The sequence below is a fragment of the Cupressus sempervirens genome, chromosome 3 (genome assembly GCF_028749045.1).
Source record: "Cupressus sempervirens isolate cs-2001-9-10 chromosome 3, ASM2874904v1, whole genome shotgun sequence".
In the NCBI taxonomy this organism is placed as follows: domain Eukaryota; kingdom Viridiplantae; phylum Streptophyta; class Pinopsida; order Cupressales; family Cupressaceae; genus Cupressus; species Cupressus sempervirens.
This window is the reverse complement of record NC_143120.1, coordinates 761732836-761753566: the sequence shown is the minus strand read 5'-3', so window position 1 is coordinate 761753566 and position 20731 is coordinate 761732836. Positions and strand designations below refer to the sequence as shown.

At 34.0% G+C, this 20731-nt stretch overlaps 2 pseudogenes; both read right to left on the bottom strand.

The window, feature by feature from the left end:
- Positions 1–10681: 10681 nt before the first annotated feature.
- Positions 10682–12458, bottom strand: LOC149569037 (glutamate--tRNA ligase, cytoplasmic pseudogene; annotated as a pseudogene).
- A 223-nt stretch (positions 12459–12681) lies between these two features.
- LOC149569036 (glutamate--tRNA ligase, cytoplasmic pseudogene) lies at positions 12682–16285 on the bottom strand (annotated as a pseudogene).
- Between the last annotated feature and the right edge of the window lie 4446 nt (positions 16286–20731).

The window sequence follows — 20731 nt, the reverse complement described above, 5'->3', positions numbered from 1 at the left end:
TAATTTTCCCTTTCTGTTGGTTCCATTATGTTCTTGGGTCATGTCCCCATCAAGTGGTATCAGAGCGGGTTTTCCTGAGTGTGTAGACAGAGCGCCGACTGTGACGCAGTTTGCACCAGGACTGTGTGGTTGTGGGTTTGAGTTAGAAGATGCCTCCATGAAGAGAGCGTGGTGAAAGGGCCAGAGCTATTGATCCTGATGAGGTTAGAGCCCTCTAGAGGCAGGTACAAGCATTGCAAGAGGAGCTTCGTAGAGGAGCAAATGTTGTCGCAAGTGACAATAGTGAGGATGACAATGAAGAGGAAGTAATGGGACCAAAAGAGGAAGTTGACTGGGAAGTTCTAAATCCTATAGAGGAAAGTCTTTTTAGGGCCATTACTAAGTTTGAGAAAAGACCTACAATTGAAGTGGGTATATTTTTAAGAAATCTGAAACCAGATGAGTTGATCGATTGGATCAATGAACTGGAAGAATACTTTGAGTATGAGGATATAAGGGACCTAGATAGGGTTAAGTTTGCAAAGGCCAAACTGAAAGGCCATGCCAATGGTGGCAAGAGGTTCAACTAGAAAGACTTAGAAGAGGAAAGGAGAAGATCACAAGATGGGATCGCATGGTGGACAAATTGAAGAAGCAGTTGATTCCTGTAGACTACGAGCTTGATCTGTTTAAGAAGATGCATGGGTTAAAGCAAGTAGGAAGATCAGTCCAAGAATATATAGAGGAGTTTAACCAACTCTTGATTAGAGCAGGGCATGCAAAAGAAAATAAGGAGAAGGTTTCTCGTTATATCAGTGGGTTGCGACCTAGCATCTAGCAGGAATTAAGTCTGGTAAGAATGACCAGCGTTGAAGAAGCATACCAGTTTGCCCTACGAGTTGAAGAAAAGCTGAGTAAAAGGTTTGAAGGAAGACAAAGAGGGTGCAATCAAGGAGGAAGGGGAAGCGGTAGATCATCTGGAGGCTGCAATGAAACCCAAAAGAAAAATGAAGATGTGGGTACTAGCAGAAACTAGAGGAATGAGGGTTTCAACCGCTCCCATGATCAAGACTTTGGAAATCAAAGAGGAAGATGTAGAGGATGTGGACAAGGAAGAGGAGGCTTCTGTGGTACCTATTTCCATTGCAATGAAGAAGGTCATTGTGCCTTTGAATGCCCTCAATGACAAGGAAGGACAGATAGGAGAGCTGAGGGCCAAGCTAGGGTTGCTCATGTGGATGAGGATGCACAATCATCACATTCAGAGGATGCAGAAAGAGGAGAGACCTTGGTAAATGAAAGAGTCCTACTAAGTGGTGAGAATGAACCAGGACAACGAAGGAGTTTTTTTCGTACCAGATGCAAGTGTGAGGATAAATGTTGTGATGTGATCATTGATGGTGGTAGCACTGATAACTTGGTATTAGAAGAGATGGTCTCTAAGCTAAAGCTCAAGAGGGAGAAACATCCCTAGCCCTATCAGATTTCTTGGGTAAAAGATGATCATAAGGTCCTGGTAAGTGAACAATCTTTAGTAAAATTCAAAATTGGGAGTTACCATGATGAAGTTCTCTGTGATGTTATTTTGATGGATGTTTGCCATCTATTATTGGGTAGACCATGGCAGTTTGAGAGACATGCAATACATGATGGACATGCAAACACATACTCTCTGACAAAGGATGGAGTTTGCCACAAATTGAAGCCCATGAAAAAGGATGGTGAAAAGGTATGTAGCAATGCTAGGATTTCTCTTGTTGATGGAAGGAAGTTTTTAGATGGCATGAAACATCAGCATATATGCTATGCTTTGATTCCTAGGAAAGATAAAGAAGGTAGTAGTGAAATACCATTTGAAGTTTCAGATTTACTAGGGGAATTTGGAGATATTATCTCTAATAATGTTCCAGATGGATTGCCACTAGTAAGGCAAATCAGTCATTAGATAGATATGATTCCAGGAGCTAGTTTGCTAACAAGGCTGCTCACAGGATGACTCCTACTGAAATAGATGAGCTAAATAGACAGGTTTAGGAGTTGCTGAGGAAGGGCTTGATTCGAGAGAGCCTGAGTCCATGTGCAGTACCTATAGTACTTGCACCAAAGAAGGATGGAGAGTGGAGGATGTGTACATATTCTCAAGCTATAAATAGGATAACCATCAAGTACCAATTTCCTTTACCAAGGATGGATGATCTTATGGACTACTTGAGTGGAGCTCAGTACTTCACAAAGATAGATCTGAAGAGTGGCTATCATCAGATATGGATTCGAGAAGGAGATGAGTGGAAAATAGCCTTCAAGACCAAGGAGGGTCTTTATGAGTGGTTAGTCATGCCCTTTGGATTGATGAATGGCCCAAGCACCTTCATGCAGCTCATGAATGAGGTACTTAAGAAGTTCTTGGGAAAACTTGTTATTGTCTATTTGGATGATATTTTAATTTTTAGCAAGACTTTGGAAGAACATTTACTGCATATTCGTAATGTCCTTGAAAGGCTAAGGGAAGAGAAACTATTAATTAATCTAAAGAAGTGTGTCTTTGTAAAAAGGGAATTAGTCTATTTGGGGTTTGTTATATCACCTGAAGGTCTCAAAATGGATCCAAAGAAGGTAAAAGCCATCTTGGAATGGCCTACTCCAAGGTCTTCTACTGAGGTAAGATCATTTCATGGTCTGGTTAGTTTTTACAGGAAGTTTATTAAGAATTTCAGTGGCATATGTGCACCCCTAACTGATACAATAAGAGGGGATAGAAAAGAGTTCAAATGGACTGCAGCAGCTACAAGAAGTTTTGAATTGCTGAAGAAGAAGGTGACAGAACAGCCTATGTTAGCACTTCTAGATTTTAGAAAAGTGTTCCAAGTGGATTGTGATGCTAGTGGCAGTGCTATTGGGGCTGTATTAAGCCAAGAAGGTAAGCCTATTGCATATTTTAGTGAAAAATTGAATGATGCAAAGAAGAAGTATTCTATTTATGATCAAGAGTTCTATGCAATAGTTCAGGCCTTAAAGAAATGGAGGCATTATTTATTGCCAAAGGAATTTGTTTTGTATACTGATCATCAGGCATTATAGTACCTAAATAGCCAAGGTAAATTGAATCAAAGGCATATGAAGTGGGTAGAATTCTTGCAGAGTTATACATTTGTGTTGAAGCATAGAAGTGGAAAATCTAACAGAGTTGCAGATGCACTAAGTAGGAGACAGTTGTTGCTTACAAAAATGCAGGTTGAAGTAGTTGGGTTTGATGAACTCAAGAATTTGTACCCTGAGGATCCTAATTTTGCTGAAGCATGGAAAGCTTGTAAAGAACCTGTTGCTATAGATAGAACCAAGTGGTTAGACTATTTGATTCAGGATGGCATGTTGTTCAAAGGTAGTCAATTGTGCATTCCAAGGAGTTCCATGAGGGAAAATCTGATTAAGGAGAAACATAGTGGAGGGATGGCAGGACATTTTGGTCGAGATAAGAACATTTCCATTCTTAGAGAATATTATTTTTGGCCTCAAATTTCACAGGATGTGAAGAAGTTCGTACAAAGTTGCCAGGTTTGTCAAGTTGCCAAGGGTTTTAGTCACAATACGGGTCTTTATCAGCCGTTGCCTGTTCCATCAAGGCCATGGGAGGACATAAGTATGGATTTTTTTCTTGGATTTCCAAGGACACAAAGGGGTAATGACTCAATATTCGTGGTGGTTGATAGGTTCTCCAAAATGGCACATTTTATTCCATGCCACAAAACTCATGATGCTGTCCATATTGCAGACTTGTTTTTCAAAGAGGTGGTAAGACTACATGGTCTTCCAAGGAGTATAGTTTCTAATAGAGATACTAAATTTGTCGAGTATTTCTGGAGGACATTGTGGAAGAAGTTGAGAACAGACCTAAAATTCAGTTCCACGCATCACCCACAGACTGATGGTCAAACAGAAGTGGTAAATAGAAGTCAGGGCAATTTTTTGAGATGTTTAGTTGGGGATAAGTCCAAGGGATGGGATTTGATTCTACCATAGGTAGAGTTTGCTTATAATAACTCTATAAATAGGAGTACTGGAAAATCACCATTCCAAATTGTATATGGGAATAGCCCAAGGACTGCACCAGAGCTGAGGAAGATAGAACAAGGGGAGAGGACAAGTGCTAAAGCTGAGGAATTTGCTGAACATATCAAGTGTCTACATGAGGAGGTTCAAGCACACATAACCAAGATGAATAAAGAGTATAAAGCTAGGGCTGATCAAAGGAGAAGACATAAGGAATTCCAAGTAGGAGATCTAGTCATGGTACACTTATGAAAAGAAAGATTTCCAGCCGATACTTACAACAAGCTAAAAATGAAGAAATTTGGCCCCTGCAAAATTTTGAAGAAACATGACTCAGGAAATGCATATGAAGTGGAGCTGCCAGATGGTATTCAGATTTCTCCCATTTTCAACATTGCAGATTTAATAGAGTATCATGATGATGGTGCAGATGAGGAGTTGGTGTTAGAGCCATGTCCAATTCCTGCTTCTAAGAAGGAGGAGATAGAAGACATTCTAGATCATCGTGTGGGTAGGAGTACCAGAAACATGCAGTATGAAGAGTATTTGGTCAAATGGAAAGGACAAAAAATCGAGGACTCAACTTGGATTTCAGCAGCTGAGGTTTCCCATTTGGGATTTCCTCTACCATCCATAAAGTGACAGGGTCACTTTTCAATCTACCCTGGGTGTTTGATGCAGGAGCATCTAGAGGTATAAGGGCAATCCTGTGTCACCCAAAAAAAAAAATGTACTTAGACTTAGTTTCTGTTTCATTTCTTTACATTTTTGGATACCCATTTGGGTCAAATAAAGGTTCCAACTCTCACAATTCCACTATCAGTGTGTTTGAAAATCTTGAAAAAATAGGAGCATGCAATTTGGCCATCATTTTGGTGACCTAGAAGGTGTGAATTGGCCAGATGAATGTAATTGTGATTTAGAGCATTCTAGAAAAAGAATCAGGTCAAAAGGCCCTACGGTTTGGAAGTTATTGTAGTTTTTCAGGTTTTGGAGACCTCCTAAGAATGCTTTGAAGTCAAGTTAGGGGCATTAAATGACCTCAAAAAGGGCCAAAAAATGGGGGACGAGCAAAGCTTGTTCATAGGGCTATAGAGCGCTTCGAGAGCTTTTTGAAAATGTAAACAGTTCGTCAATCAGAGCTACGGTTCAAAAGTTATGCCTCCCAGAAGTTCGGTTACCATTTATGGATTCTTCTAGATTTGCACCAACTTCTAATGCAGCTTCTGGAACCTTCTATTTGGTCGGTGGATGCCTACTAGCACTTTCTAGAATGTACTCCTAGTCCTTAACCCTCTGGGGTCTATTTAAGGAGATTTTTGGCATTGTAAAAGGCAGTTCGGAGTGGAGTTTGAGAGGAGGTACTAAAAGGAGAAATTATCTCCAGATTTATGCTATTGTAAGCCCTTAGGGCATGTTTTGAAGTTTATTTTCTCTGCACTATTTGTACTAGCTTATTTTCTCAGTTAATATAATTTTCCCTTTCTGTTGGTTCCATTCTGTTCTTGGGTCGTGTCCCCATCATGTTTGTGTTGGCTCTATTAGGTTCCTTTGTCTCTTCTTTATTTTTTATTTTTTCTTGCACTTAATAAGTTTCCTTTTATTCTTTTAGAGTTTGCAATCTTATAACTTTCTCCTTTAGCTCTATCATCCTAATAATGGATCATAGAGTGTGATCCAAAATAGGAATACAATCTACTATACATATATGTAGTTATATACGCACATACACACATAGATGTGTGTGTCTACTTGTATATGTATACATCCATATGTATCCATATATACATATCTAGACATACATATACATACATACACACAAATATATGTATATATGTATGTATGTATATATATGTATGTGGGTAAAAGCACAGATCTGTGTCACCATTTGTGATATCAAAACCTATTTTGGTCAAATTTTATTTCTCTATCAAAACTCAATTTTATTCAAAAACTAAAAATACCCTTTTCTAGATCTTACATTCAATATCATCATTATATAAATTTTTAAGTGTTTTGATTAGTTATAATATGTTAGAATTTCAAAATATTATAAATCGATATTTCAACATTTCAAAAGATGCTCACTTAAAAAAGGAAAAAAAAATAGTAAGTCATACCAAAAAAAATAAAAATTTATATTTATCTCTAGAGGAGAGATTCCTCTTCATGAATATGTATTTTTTTCTGAAGAAGGTGTAGATTTGATTGGGGAGTTTTGACGGGAGAAAAAAATTATTGGCTTCTGAGAAGGTCAAGCTTGAGTACTTATAACAAAGAAAATATAGATCAAAAAATAATTATTTCTTTTTTTGTTCACTAGATATACATGTCATCTATAATATATTTTCAAATCAAAACAAAAAAAGATGATTTGCACTTTTTTTTTTTACAGGAACTACACTATATTTTTTATAATTAAAAAATGGACTTCAAAATAAAAGAAATGAATAAATTCTTACTCAATTTTTTTAAAAAAAATGATAGGCATAAAGTTCATCCAATTCTACACATTTCATCACTTTACATCATTTCCAAATTCTAAACACAAATACCATATTTTTGTCATTAATGTTGAAATGTCACATTCTGATATCATGTTTCTTCATAAAAGGTGACACAGGTTTCTGCTTTTACCCATGTATATGTGTATATATTTATATACACACACATACATATATATAAATATACACATACATAGATCCATATTTATACATACATACATACATGTATATATGTGTGTGTGTACATGCCTGTATATATATACATATACTTATAAACATATATATATCCATATATACATAAACATATATATATATATACTTATATACATATATATATCCATATATACATAAACATATATATATTATATATTCTTATATACATATATATATCCATATATACATAAACATATATATATATATATATATATATATATATGTATGTATATGTATATGTATGTATATGTATATGTATATGTATATGTATATATATATATATGTATATGTGTATATATATATATGTATATGTGTATATATATATATATGTATATGTGTATATATATATATATATGTGTATATATATATATATATATATACACATATGTATATGTATATATATACATATATATGTACACAAATGCACACAGATATATATGTGTGTATATATGTATATGTATGCACCCTAAAATGACCGCCTCGACTACCTCAACTATGGGCCTCTATTCATCAATTTCCTGAATCAATGCATTGCAATATTTTATTGAATCAATTCAAATCATTTTCCTTGATCAAATTGTAATTAATTTAATTATTTCAACATTTCCTAAGGTTTGATCATCTTATTCTAAATTATATTTAATTATAAGAAAACTTCTCTTTTAATTAAATAAAATAGCCCCTATTTAATTAAAAGAACTTGCTCCCTTTTAATTAAATAAAATTGCCACTTAAATCTCAAATTACAATGAAAAAATGAAATAAATTAAATATAAATAAATAAATATTTATTTTTTTCTCTACACTTAAATGCACATATTTCTAAGTGAGATTCCTTAATTTTCTCTTTCCACTTCCTTTTCAAACACTCATCTTTTCTCATTGGTGGAATTTTGTCTCACACGGATCACACCTTATCATCCCATATTGGTTGTAAGAAGCCTCCCACCTCCATAATTGACTATATAAGGAGCCCTCTCTTTCTCATTTCATAAGAATAAGAAGAATAATGGATGTTAGTTGTTATTTTATTGTTATGCTATAGGTTTGGAGAGCGATTTTGGAGGAATTTGAGCATTAGGGTTTGGACGCTGGAGCTTCATTACAACCTCTCTCTTCTTGTCTTCTACTCTCATGCCTCCATGGATTCCATCATCACACTTCATCCTTGCATTTTTATATTAGCATAGAGTCATATTTGCTTTCATAGATTAATCTTGCATTGCTATTTTCTTTCATAGATTAGATTTCCTTTCTTGCATTGCTTTGCATTGTTATAATCTAGATCAACTTGCATCTTCATTTGAATACATATTTGATGATCATGGAGACTATAATTCTTTCTTTTTCTCTTTGAATCTTTTATTTTGTGTTGTACTTGCATGGGCACAAACTAGGTCAAACTAAGGGCCTCCATTACATATTGTTGCACTCTATGAATAGAGAGCTATGAGTCATGATTTGAGATTTCATTCTTGAATAATCTTGGATATAATGACTAATAGTTTAGTGTGTGAACAACACACATTTTTTGGTGCTCATCATGTGGCTTTTGGAAGAAGAAGAAGGATATGACTAGTTTAGATGGGTGGGTGGATGAAAAGGATTCAAGGATATGCATCTACTTTGATCTTTAGGAAAGATAGGAAATGGAAGGAGATAAGGACCCAAGATGGATGAAAAAAAAAAAAAAAAAAAAAGGAATTTAATGATTAACTTGCATTTAATTTTCACATGGTTCAATGCATGATGTGAGTTTTTATTCGGGTTATTTTTTGGTTATTATTACTCCTAACAATTAGATTTTGAGATATAGACCTAGGGTTTGCATAAGACATATCTACTTTCCATTGGTTTACTTGTTTTCTTGGAGAACTTTCTTGGTTCATTGGATCAATGGAGTGATACACATGCATTGCTTTGGATCTGAGGTATTCTTATACATCTCTATAATGTTTGGACTTTTGAATAAAAAATGAACCTCTCGTGTGTTTGGCTTGAGTGTTTTATATGCTTTCATAATTAATATTTTGATTAGTGCAATTGAACCTAGATTTCCTTTCTTGCATACATGTTTCACATAGTAATTAGTCCCTATGAATGCTATTTGTTGTAATTTTGAGAGAGTGGGCTTCATTTGCTTGCCTTACATGTGAAGCTCTTCTTGATGATAGATCCCCTTGTAGGTAGGGAAGGATTTGATCACTAGTACATTTGACCCCATTTTTAGACCAAAATTTTTGACCATCTATTAAAATGGGGTCAAATTGGTCGGAATATGCAAGAAAAAATGTGTTTTTTAAAAAATTCATGCCCATGTTGGTTGAAATTTTGACCAACACTAAGAGTTGGTTGAAAATTTGACCAAGACGGGATTCATATTATTTTGAAAATATAAAATATCATGCCCTATTTCATTGTTATGCACACTCTACATCGTTATGTCGAACACGAGATTCATATCTGGTCTATCGAATGCTTAATCTCAAGGCAATAGTTGGAAAGTTGGGCACGTCAGAGATCAAAGGATTGATCTGACTTGAACAATATGTATAATGCTACTATGAGTATCTAACTAGGCCTTTTCTTTTAATATTTTTTCTTCGATCATAACCATGTTTGAATGTCTTTGGAAACCTGAGCGGAACCCATCTTGACAACAAGATGCCACTTCAAATAGAGAGACTTATTTAGAGTTTGGTCATGACTTAATAAAAGAGCTATGGCAAAACAGTGATCAAAAATATGTTTTGCAGATACCTTCCCATCTTACAATCTATGAAATGTAATGTATATATATTTCTAAATCATTTTGTATGTGCATTTGTTATCGAAGTTTTGCATCATATTTTAAGATTCAATAGAAGTTTTGAATCATACTCATTATTCATCTTCAGATTTAATGAGAATGAGAACTTATCATGAAGTATTGATTCCAACCATCGATGTTTTAATTATGTCTTGATGTTTTTAATTGACCATAATAAGGTTTTGTTTAGGGTTTTTTTTTTATGACTAAACACTTGAATTGATCTCCTATGCAAGCAAGTCTTCAAACAAAGTGGGTATAGTTTTGGGTATTCTTGGGGGCTTCTTGTTGATGTTATTGCTATGCCTATTTGGATTCAGAAGAAGATTCAAGTCTGCGACATTAAGGAAAGGTGCTTTTGAGGTGATTTTTTTTCGATAAATCATTCTTTCAAATGTCAACAAAATTTTTGGCTAGTTGATTATATAAGAGCTACTCACTCAAAAAGGAAATAAAGGGGGAAAAATTCTGTTTATTTTTTCTTGTAAAATAAAATCTTCTCTATACAAAATGTTAATATTTTTCCCATGCATCAACCAGCAGAGAATCCTGATACAGAGGTGTACTTTGCTATTGGGAAGGAGCATGGAATTTTTCTCAACTTGGAAAATATAAAGGCTGTAGCTAGAAGTTTTCATGATGATAACAAGCTTGGAGAAGGTGGATTCGGCTCTATTTACAAGGTAACATAACTCTAACCACATTAAATATGCTATTAAATTGAACCAAGTTACTTCTTCGTTCTCCACTAAACAACAATCTACAGACTATTTCATAGAGAATGAAAGGGTGGGAATATGTCCTAAAGTCACACAAAACAAGCATTTTAATTTTGAATTTTAGGACTTTCATATATTATTAGAATACACTCTTGCACAATTTCTTGAAGTATAAATTCTCAAATGTTCACTGGTATATGTTTTGTAGATACCTTCCCATACAAAATAATTCATAACATTGATAGTTATGAGAGCTCCCCTACCAGTGTGTATGTGACACAGAGCCAAATTGGACGTCTTTGTTCGAATAGACTACTGAAAGCTATATCAATAGCTTGCAATGAGAGTTATATTTGGACATCAATGTGAAATACCAACACAATGTACAGAAACATACATAAATTCATCCATTATTGACCATAAAGGTTTTGAGTCAGTGAAAAATATACCTTCTTTTTAGTAATCAAATGCTCAACTTCAACAAGTGACAAGTTGACAAGCTTTGAAATCTCTGGTAGCCAAGTCAGCTTTAGCTTTGTTTTTTTGACTGATCCTTCAAGATGGAGCATTCCATGAAGCCGTACAATAATACCCTTTGAGTCCTCAATATTTTTTATTATGGCATTACCCGAATCCATCAGTGTTACCTCTTCACCTTTTGAGACAAGAGCAACATCAACACTCTCCAACCAAATGTGTTTTGTGTAAGTAGTTGATTTCTTGCTAGCACCTTCATACTTTTTATGCCTAGCTAGAATTTTGACAAAAGGTTCTTCAGGCCCATTTGTTACGCATGGAAGAACACAATTTTCAAAAAGAGCAGTGTGTCTAGGACAGATAGGGTCAATGATTTTTTTATTCATTGTCCAAAGTCTATCCCACTCCATTAGATTTAGATTTTTTGATTTTTTGATGCTCCTTGAAACAAAAGTACGAAAGAAAACTTAGATTTATAATTTTAATTGGTATAGGTTATAAGAATCTATATGGAAACTATAGAAAATTAAGTGAAAAAAAAGGTGTTCCAAAGAAAAAGTCCAACATTTAAACTTGTGACAGAATAAATTGCTTTAAGGCCTCTACTGTCAATCCCCTTCGCAATGTTCCTTGCACTATTGGGAAGCGAGGATCGTCCCAACCCTCCACTTTTTCATTATCTACAAACCACTGTAGTTTTTTTCTTGCTCAGGAGAGTATAAACACAATTCAAATGGCTAAAATCCCACACATGCACTTTCTACAAACCCATGTATTCTAAGACCCTATAATATTGTTCATTACGATCATGGTACTCACTTGACCAGAGAGCATGTGTCACACCTTCAATGCTATCCACATATGGGCATGTAAAATCATATGTTGGATATATCTTGTATTTAGATCTAACATGGTGATGGTGGACAGGATTGCATCTATAATAAATAGGGTCTCGCAATGTTTTGTTAACATCTTGCATATCTAGCTTACATCTTAGACAACATTGCATCCGTCTCTCAGCAGCAGCAATCATTTCTTTCCACAGACACATTTTTTGCTCCATAGAGTTATTCCTATTGATGGACTCAATTCCATCCGTTCTCTCTTTCTACATCTACCCTCAAGCTGTGTCATCCACATATGCCTTCCCCTCAGATATCAATTTCTCAGCCATTTCTACTAACTACATAAAATAATCTGAATTGTATGTAGGTCCTTCTTCTTTAATGCCTAGCATATCAAGGTCATTCAATATGTTCTCTACAAACTCATTGCTTTCTTTAGCAGGGTTTGTGTCATCAAAGCGTATAATCAAGCACCCTTTATGCCTTTGAGCAAAGTATTAGTTTAAAAAATGAGCTTTTGCATGTCCAATATGAAGATATCCAATCGACTCAAGAGGAAACCGACTACAAACTTTCCTAATTTCTACATCTAGTAGATCAATGTCAAAAGAACCTTCCTCTTTTGCTTTCTCATTGCTTTTACTTTTGATACCATTAGGCTCACTTTCTTTCAGACTTACTGGCTTTGTCTTACCAATTCCTCTTCTACCAACATATTTATCAGCTACTTGACCAAGTATTAGATACTCTGACAATATTGAGTTAAACCATCTAGCTAAACTTTGATATTTCTTTGATTTGTGGATACCGTCCCATCTTTGTTCTCAAATGTTCACTGGTACATGTTCTACGGATACCTTCCCATACAAAATAATTCAAAACATTGATAGTTATGAGAACTCCCCTACTAGTGTGTATGTGACAAAGAGCCAAATTGGACATCTTTGTTTGAATAAACTGTTAAAAGCTATATCAATAGCTTGCAATGAGAGTCATATTTGGACATCAATGTAAAATACCAACACAATGTATAGAAACATAAGTAAATTCATCCATTATTGACCATAAAGGTTTTGAGTCAGTGAAAATTATACCTTCTTTTTAGTAATCAAATGCTCAACTTCAACAAGTGACAAGTTGACAAGCTCTAAAATCTCTGGTAGCCAAGTTAGCTTTACCTTTGTTGTTTTGACTGATCCTTCAAGATGGAGCATGCCATGAAGCCATACAATAATACCCTTTGAGTCCTTCTTAATATTTTTTATTATGGCATTGCTCGAATCCATCAGTGTTACCTCTTCACCTTCTGAGACAAGAGCAGCATCAACACTCTCCAACCAAATGTGTTTTGTGTAAGTAGTTGCTTTCTTGCTAGAACCTTCATACTTTTTATGTCTAGCCAAAATTTTGACAAAAGGTTTGGCAGGCCCATTTGTTAAGCATAGAAGAACACAATTTTCAAAAAGAGTAGTGTGTTTGAGACAGATAGGGTCAATGATTTTCTTATTCATTGTCCAAAGTCTGTCCCACTCCATTAGATTTAGATTTTTTGATTTTTTGATGCTCCTTGAAACAAAAGTGCCAAAGAAGACTTAGATTTATAATTTTAATTGGCATAGGTTATAAGAATCTATATGGAAACTATAGGAAATTAAGTGAAAAAAAAGGTGTTCCAAAGAAAAAGTCCAACATTTAAACTTGTGACAGAATAAATTGCTTTAAGGCCTCTACTATAAATCCCCTTTGCAATGTTCCTTGCACTGTTGGGAAGCGAGGATCATCCCAACCCTCCACTTTTTCATTATCTACAAACCACTATAGTTTTCGCTTGCTCAGGAGAGTATAAACAAAATTTAAATGCCTAAAATCCCACACATGCACTTTCCGCAAACCCATGTCTTCTAAGACCCTATAATATTGTTCATTATGATCATGGTACTCACTTGACCGAAGAGCATGTGTCACACCTTTAATGCTATCCACATATGAGCATGCAAAATCATATGTTGGATATATCTTGTATTTAGATCTAACATGGTGATGGCAGATAGGATTGCATCTATAATAAATAGGGTCTTGCAATGTTTTGTTAACATCTTGCATATCTAGCTTACCTCTCAGACAACATTGCATCCCCTTCTCAGTAGCAAAAATCATTTCTTTCCATAGACACATATTTTTCTCCATAGAGTTATTCCTATTGATGGACTCAATTCCATCCATTCTCTCTTTCTACATCTGCTCTCGAGGTGTGTCATCCACCAATCTAGGTCACATAAAAAAACTTTTAAATGAGTTGTGTTAATATAATTTTTAAAGGATTGGTTACAACCAAAATCATAAGGTTTTAGACATTGGTGGAATCATAGTGCACTGTTAATTAAATGGTAACATATTCTACATAAAGGTGAGTTTTTTATTTGGAGTCCCCTAGTTGCTTTCTCAAACTAATCAACCTTGATTTGATAAGTGTTTCTGCTTGTAAACTACAGTGTTAGAATTTTAATGTGGAATTCCTTCTGCATGCAGGCTCATTTGGGGAAGTTTTTTGAGGCATATGGAAAGGAACAGAAGTTGCAATCAAGATTTTACTGGAGCAAGACTTCACAAAGGAGAACATGGAAGATTTTTGCAATGAAATATCACTTTTAAGGTAGCTGCATAACATTCTATTCAAAATACTATAATCATCATTAATTTCTCCTACTATCTCAAATTAATTTAAATAAAGAGGTTGGTTGGACTTTTCTTTCTCATACATTTTCTCTTTTGTTCTATATGCATCTTTTCTAGCCGCTTGTGACATCCAAATGGTACTTTCTAGCTCCTTGTTTATAGCTTGAAGTTATTGTTCTAAAAATTTAAAGTAGGTTAAAGTTTTCTTCTAAAGTTCTCAAAAATTATATACAAATGTATGTTGTGTTTATTGTATAATTTGATTCTTTGGTTTGGATATCTTGTATGTGTAAATAGTACAATGCCTATGAGCTTGTTTAGAACTCATGCAATGGTTGCATCACAATTTGTGTGAAATTGCTTGTATTTTTGGCCCTAAAATGCCCTAGACAGTTTGTATTCACCAAAATGCTAGCATTGAAACCATGCAAATGCAATCAATATCATCGCCCAAGCTGTTTGCATCCAAACAGTGCTATGCAAGGAATAATGATGCATTTTTGTTGAAGCAATACACACATATTTGCTCCAAAAATCACCACTTTATCTTTAGAGTTCAAAATGCATGGTATAAAGTCATAAAGGCATGCTTTTTGAAGCACTTTGCATTTGTTTTTGTATGTAAAATTGACACTTAGTATTCTTAGTTACTAAGATGGGGTTTTAAACGAGAAACAAACATGTATATGCATTCAAAATCGACACTTTGAAGTCTTTTATAACTAAAGTTGACAATGATGTGCTTTTCAAAACAATTTGCATGTGTAAACACATCTAAAAAGTGTCACAATAACTTAACACTTTCTTTTTAGGAGGTTTTACATATGGTTTTTACTTTACACATGTTTAATATATGCAAGTTTATAATACACAAACAATGTGCTCTAGTAGCATTCAATTGATGGATCAAGGGTTTGTGTGATTTGCTGGAAAACAAGATACATAGTTTTGGTGATCATGTGGTTCTTTTGTAGGATTTAGTTAACTTGCAAGACAAATCACATAGTGTGAAGTAAGTTCCTCAATGTATTTTCATATGTGAGGATATCTCTTTTATTGTTCTCAGAATTTATAATATCTAAAGGACTTTTGTAAGACTGAAGTGTAGCAATGCTTGTGATCTGATTAGAAATAATGGAGTTACGAAATTTAGTAGGGAAGCATAAGTGAATATTGTCTTGTTCCATGTTTCCCATCCATGATTGTGGTTTATTTATTATTTTGAAGTTCTTTCTCATCATTTTAGGGAATTTTCAATAATGAACTTGGTAGGAGGATAGAGAAGATTAATCTAGAAGCCAATTGATTATTTGTGGTATGAGAGGACTTCATTATTTTTATAAAAAAAATTTCATTTCATGTTTTCATTGAGGGGATCACTTTGAGTTGATGGTTGTACTTTTAAATGACTACTATATAAGTTTGGCTTTGATCCTTTCATCTGCTAGATGGTTATTTGTTTTCTAGTTTTATAAGTTAGCTTCTATATATAGTTCTTACTATCCTTTAAAACAAAATGAGTTGTTTTCCTTCAGACATGATTTTCTCCCTTGTTACTATTAGTGGTAATGTGCATCACCCTTCCCACTTCATGCTATGCAACAATGGCTATTTGTGTACTTGTATCAGATGTGGGATTACCAGACAAAAGGTTGTATCTAGACTCTTGATGGACATACCCATTATGTATTAGTAGTTGGATTTCATCCTGAACTTCCTATCATTATCACAGGTTCTAAAGATGGTACTGTACACATTTGGAATTCAACAACATATAGGCAAGTTTATTGAATTATTTTTTTCATTGGATTTTGTAAACACACAATCTATTTCTAGATGATAGTGCCACTTGCATTTGGCATTTATAGCACATCCAATGATGTATACTTGTTATTTTTAGTCCATTTCGGACAATATTGGATAAAATCATAAATATATGGTCTCTTGTATGGTCTCCTATTATTTTATTTATTTATTTTATAAAATATAAATTTACCTTTTTATCTTTTTACTCATATTTAATTGTAAGAAAGAACTTCAAGTGATTGTTCATTGCCGACAGACATCTTCCCATATAGTAAATCTTCAAGGCAATATCTGTAGGATAATATCTCTGCTAGTGCTTCATGAAAGGTAAATTAGTTTTCACAAAGTCAAAGGTCACACTCAGTATGTAATGGCATGGTCATATAGCAAGCGACCTAGTAATGGCCCTAGCATAGGTGGTAGAATTGGTGTTGTAGGGGAATTTTTCCTCAAGTCTCAAAAATGTCCTGCACTGGGGATGTGCTTTCTTGGAAGGGACACATCACTATGGAACACTGAATTCACTTCTCAAATGTAGCGACTCCATCTACCTCCTATTTAAGAGCAATCTTTCATATGGGCCTTTTTCACAATCTATATAAATGCTAATTTTTTTGCCAAATTTAGGTTTCGATAACTAGGATACTTCATAGGAATGACAGATTTCAGCTCTTATTTTTCAAATTTACTTAAACTACCTCTCGAATTAGTGGAATTCCAAAGTATTTCTTATTTTTGGTCTTTATTGCCTTTGATCAGATGAGGAAGCTACAGGAAATATTTACTGGATTTAAAACTTTCAGTAATAGGACACTGATAGTATTTGTCAGAATTGTACATGAGGGATAACATAATGTTGTGCCTAAAATGCTTCATATTTTCTAAAAAATGCTACATCTTGTGAACTCCGACCTCCTCAATATATAAGTTGGGATAATGGATGTCAAATATGATTGAAGATGCCTGAGATGCTAGTTTGAATCACCAAGATAAAAGCAACATTTATAGACCTAAACAAAGCATTAGTTACATTGATCAGGACCGTAGTAACTAAAGATTTCCTATTGATGAAGGCTTTGTTAAGCCTAAACTACATTACCCTTTTAACAATTTATCTATAGGCTTACTACTTAACCATTAGCACCTTAAATTTGGTAGGCCAAAGACATATGCTCCATGCTCTCAGCAATGAATTATTTAATAATGTCACTAATAGGGTTGGCCTACAATTGCCATACTTTTATAGGAAAAAAAATACTCAATATTAACAATAAGATGATGATTTCATAATTAGTTCATGTCTCTTTATAATGATCTTGAAAATTCTTTTCGGCAGTCATTAGTCAAAAACTGCTAACAGGCAAGTGATATTTTTAAATTTTAATATTGCTTCTGAGAGTTGAGTCATACATTAAGGAGATATAATTGACCCTCCTTTCATTGATTTTGACTTTTCCACATACTATTAGCTTTATTCAAGTTAAATTAGGCTCCTTCTATTAGGCAACAAGTACTGGTCCTACCATCTACCAGTAGCATCTTTTAGGCATGTCATTTTCTATTTTGAATTTTGGATGACATTTTTCTTACTATACTATTTTTATTGAGTGATATGTTTAACACTTTGGCTCACAAGGTGTTCACATTTCAGCTTTTGTCGATTTCAAATAGTTGTCAACTTTTGTTTTCTATTTATAGACATTATTTTCTTATTTCTTTTCATGAGTGGTTAAAACTAGCTTGCTCTCACTTGATGCATTGAGAATGGACTATCAAGGTTGAATATTATTTGGCATAGAAGTCATGCTTGGTGTATATATTTTCTATCAAAAGTACCTGTGGCATTTTCTTTTAACCTTGTCTTAGTGGACCTACATTATTGTGGTTGTTTTGAAGCAGGTTGCCTGTTTGATGCAATTTGGTTTGTGCCAACAATATTGTAACTACTAGATTGTTTTCCATTTATGTATTGCATGGCTAAAGGATTTTGGTACATGCCAATCAATCTTACCACTAGACTATTTGCTGCTGGACTATTTTTTTAACACTCTTATTATGTCTTGCAATTTTTCCTGTAAATGACTTTATGAATACTATAGATCATATTTAACCTTGACATTTAAAGTGTCAAACTGTAAAGAAAATTAAGGGGCATGCCTACCAAATTTCAAACTTGGGTTTGGTTATATTTGCCTTTAGTTTGAATTTATAGCTAAATCACATCACACGGGAGTACATCTCATATTATTAACAAAAGAGTTCATGATTTGTTTTTGGTGCTTGTTTGCTTTTGTTCATTTATATCCTTAACATTATCATGAATGGTTCGTAGTTTCAACTTTTGTATTTGTACCATTATAGTTTGTCTATTAAAGTAACATATAGAATAGATTTTGGCAGTGTAATCAGAGAGCTCAAAGACCATCTTCTCCTTTAGGAGTCTTATATTCCTCAATAGAGCCTAGTGCTTGGTGGCCATCCCATGAGTTGTCCCAAAAGTCCAATATGTTGCCCTTTGTAATATTCCATGGAATGTGATTCACAACAATGCTTTTGCACTCCCACATGAACTGCCTAATAGCTGATCACCCAGTCAAAACATAGCCACAATTCCTGTTAAATCATTTGAGTCCTAGTATTTTTTTTGTATTACTTCGTACCAATGTTTCTTTGAGCTCTTCAACACTTTCAAGACAAGTTTTTCTCCCAGTGTCAAGTATTGCCAAAATTTGCTTGACAGCTAGGCTCCTATTTCTCTTATTGCAAAAGATACAATCTTAGTTTATTAGAGGGATTTAGTGAGACTTGTTTGAGCCACCCAAAAAACCATTTAAAACTTTCATCTAGTTTTGCCACCGCATTGTTTGTCAAATTTAAACAAGAAATAGAATTCATGGGCACATCACACAACATAGCTTTCAGCATGGTAATGGAGCCAGACAAAGAGAGCCATTACCTTGTATGCATGTCTTTAATGTGTCAAAATAATGAAAACCAATTATCACATCAAAAAATGTGCATAGACTCCCTTGGATTGAAATGGGGAAAAGGTACTTTCTCAGTTGTAACTAAGAACTTAGTTTTGGATTATTCCTCAAGAGAGGTAGAGCTCCATTGTGCAAGAAACCAAATCTTTTATGCCAAAACTTAGAAAATTGACCAATCATGTATCAAGGCTTCCCATTTGATTGGATCACCATTCAGCTTATAAGGACCCTGTCTTCCAAATATTTTTGGCCAATACTTGACAATGTTATTGGCTATGATTTTTGATGATAACTTCCTAATTGTCAAACTTATCCACACATATTAAAATTGTTGTAGTTGAAACTAGTATGGACACTGTTGATGATTATGTTACCTCATAATCCCTAACTATTAAGTGAAAATGTGTTTCGATTCTAGAATGAAATAGGAGACTGTAGTACAAAAATTGAAAAGAACATACATACAAGCTGAGTCAGGAGAGGTATTAAATTTTAAAATTTTATCCATGTAAGCATATATGCTGAGAGTGTAGTATTTGTATTCACCAAAACTTATAAGGAGGAACTTATGGCGAAACTTCAATACCTACTAATACAAAATTGAAATTAAGTCCTGCACAACAATGTATTTGACAATACAAGAGATAATGATGCATGTAAAAAGACCAAAGAGAGGAGAGACAAATATACATGTGGCATTTCACATGGCCCTTTAAGAAAAATAGTTATTTCTATAATCTATTGACCTCCTTTTGTATTTTGGATATGTTTATTGATGATTTAAGGCCTCTTTTAGAGAAATACCACTAACATAATTAATAATTTATTACAGTGAGTCAATCCCTACTTGTATGATTTTGAAAAACAAAAAATATGATCTGTAAAATTGAATGAATAACCTGAAATTAGGTGATGATTGGTATTTTTGCAGCTGGCCACTCTGGGGATATGCAATTATTTGCATTTTTTTCAATTTGCATGGTAAATTTATGCTCAATTCCTCAATTTGTTATGTATGACAAAATGGTTTTTGCTTATCTTCATAAAGAAATTTGTTCTAAAATTATATTTGGGTCCAACTAATAACCATCATCTTTAACATTTAATTGCTTAATCAAATCTTGTTAATTTTTGAATATGGATTGAACTTCTACTTCTAGATATCATTCATCCCTGTGATAGTAAGTGATGACAAGTTCATCGGTTAAAGCCAATCACTTATTTCTTTGTAGTTATCTTTATTTTATGATATTGTCTTATGTCCAATGACTTTTTTTTTAAAGTTAATTCTATTAAGCACTAAACTAATGAGTATACAGACCACCTTATTTATTCTAATTCAAATCTCTTTGCTTTCCTCCATACTTACGAAAGTTGATCCTATTCATTGGCACAAAAATTCAACATGTGATAGCAAAACTAGCTTTGGACAATGCAGCAATACATGCAGCTACAGGGACTCAATTGAAGCCTCGTGATCAACTTTTCTGGTTTGGTAAACCTCAACTTTTGTTGTGGTTGATTCAGTTCATTTCATTTCAGGTAATCAAGATCTTCTAGTAGGTGTCATAAAATTGAAATTTACTTTAAGAACACATGCTTGTCTATGTTGGATTTCAGTAATGTTAATAGAGGCTTTATGTTGATACTGCAGAATGCTTTTGAAATG